Genomic DNA, 2,344 nt, shown 5'->3' on the forward strand with positions numbered 1-2,344 from the left:
GTGACATAAACGTACAGTTTCCAGCCAACGGCAAGCTGCAATTGACCGATTGTGTACAATAAACTGACTTTCTGCTTCACAACCACTATTGTACGTTCAAAGAGTTAAATCCATTTACACGCCGGCTGGCGGTAATATTTTTTGGGTGATTAGTGCATTCCAGTGACCTAAACGTACAGTTTCCAGCCAACGGCAAGCTGCAATTGACCGATTGTGTACAATAAACTGACTTTCTGCTTCACAACCACTATTGTACGTTCAAAGAGTTAAATCCATATACACGCCGGGTGGCGGTAATATTTTTTGGGTGATTAGTGCATTCCAGTGACATAAACGTACAGTTTCCAGCCAACGGCAAGCTGCAATTGACCGATTGTGCTAAATAAACTGACTTTCTGCTTCACAACCACTATTGTACGTTCAAAGAGTTAAATCCATATACACGCCGGGTGGCGGTAATATTTTTTGGGTGATTAGTGCATTCCAGTGACATAAACGTACAGTTTACAGCCAACGGCAAGCTGCAATTGACCGATTGTGCTAAATAAACTGACTTTCTGCTTCACAACCACTATTGTACGTTCAAAGAGTTAAATCCGTTTTTATTTTTGGGGTGCTTATTGAATTAAAGAGTATGTCAGACAACACGCAGAGGAGTGGCAGAGGAGGCAATGTTTCAGGAGCGAGCAGACATGGCAGCAGAGGAAGGGGTCGAGGCAGCACTAGTCGCAGCTAGAGGCCAGTGCTCCCGGTGTCATCCAGCGGTCGTGTCTCCACCGACAACCCTGCCGTCATCGATTGGTTGACTCGGTCGTCTTCCTCTTCCCAGGTCACCTCTGACACCTACAGCCAACGGTCGGTGGGTACGTCAGACACAACCGTTAGTTGGCATGGCCCGGGAGCAAGCCCACTGAAATCACGTGTCCTCGATCTGCCCCTGTCCTTTGGTGTTCCCTCACCAAGCGAAGTATCGCATGCTGTGGGCTCAGCCCCACTGTACAGTGAGGAAGAGCTAACAGAGGGCGGTCAGGAACGGGGGGAGACATCCGCCTCTTCAGCAGCCAGGCGAAGAAGTACTGGCGAGGAGAGTGGCTCGGTAGCCGGTCTAGAGACAGGTCTGTCTCCTGACCCACACGCAGCCGAGGGGGCTAGTAGTGACGCGGAGACCCTAATTGATGATGATGAGGCTGATCGCACTTGGCAGCCTCGTCGTCATCAGGCTATTGCTTCCGCATCATCAGGAGAAGAGGGTGCCAGCTTGCCAGCGAGCAAAACAGTCGGTGGGTTGCCCAGGAGGCAGCAGGGTCGCAGCAGTGTCAGTGGAGCCAAATGGCCACGGAGTAGAGCACCAGCTCCACTGCAGCCTACCACCACGGCCAGTAGTGGTGCCGGTGTGCACGGAGGAAGTAGCAGTCAGCCAGTGAGGAGTAGCGGGGGCAAAGTTTCCTACTCGGCGGTGTGGCAATTTTTCGTCAAGCCGCCCGAGGAAGTAAACGTAGCCGTATGTCGACTATGTGGCCAGAAAGTCAAGCGTGGCCAGGGGGCCAATGTGGGACTACAGCATTGCGTCAGCATATGCAGCGTCGCCATTTGGTGGCCTGGGAAAACCGTGATAAAGATACGGCGGTTCTGCCTGCCCCAGCCCCCGCTCCATCACCCGCTCCGTTATTTGCTCCGTCACCCGACGTCAATCGCCCTCTATCAGCCAGTCAAGGCTCCAACACCTCTGCTGAGGGGAGTTGTCGCTCGTTGGCATCTTCCGCTCGTTCAGATGCTCCTTCTCCTGCTACTCCTCTTCACGGATTCCGTCAGCAGTCTTTCTTGGAATCCGTTTCCAAGAGACAACAGTTTGCGAGCACGCACCCGACGGTGCAGAAGCTGAACGTCCTCCTGTCCAAGTTGCTGGTGCTGCAGTCCCTCCCTTTCCAAGTGGTGGACTCAGCACCTTTCCGAGAAATGATGGCTTGTGCCGAGCCGCGGTGGAGAGTGCCAAGCCGGCATTTCTTCGCCAAAAAGGCAGTGCCAGCCCTGCATTCACATGTAGAAGAGATGGTGGGCCAGTCTTTGAGCATGTCGGTCTCTGCCAAAGTGCACGGCAGCGCCGACGTGTGGAGCTGTAACTACGGTCAGGGACAGTACATGTCATTTACGGCCCACTGGGTGAACGTGGTGCCGGCACAGCCGCACCAGCAACTTGGACAGGTCACGCCGCTTTTGCCTCCACGTTTGCACGTCCTTGGTCCAGCAAAGATGTCCGCCTCTACCACCTCTTCTTCCGCCGTGTCCTCAGCCGCCACCCCCGTGCCAAGTCCCATTACCCGACCGGCATATCACATGTGCAGGG

The sequence above is a fragment of the Staurois parvus genome, unplaced genomic scaffold (assembly GCF_062004578.1).
Source record: "Staurois parvus isolate SC_StPar_1 unplaced genomic scaffold, SC_StPar_1.0 ptg000581l, whole genome shotgun sequence".
Taxonomy (NCBI): Eukaryota; Metazoa; Chordata; class Amphibia; order Anura; family Ranidae; genus Staurois; species Staurois parvus.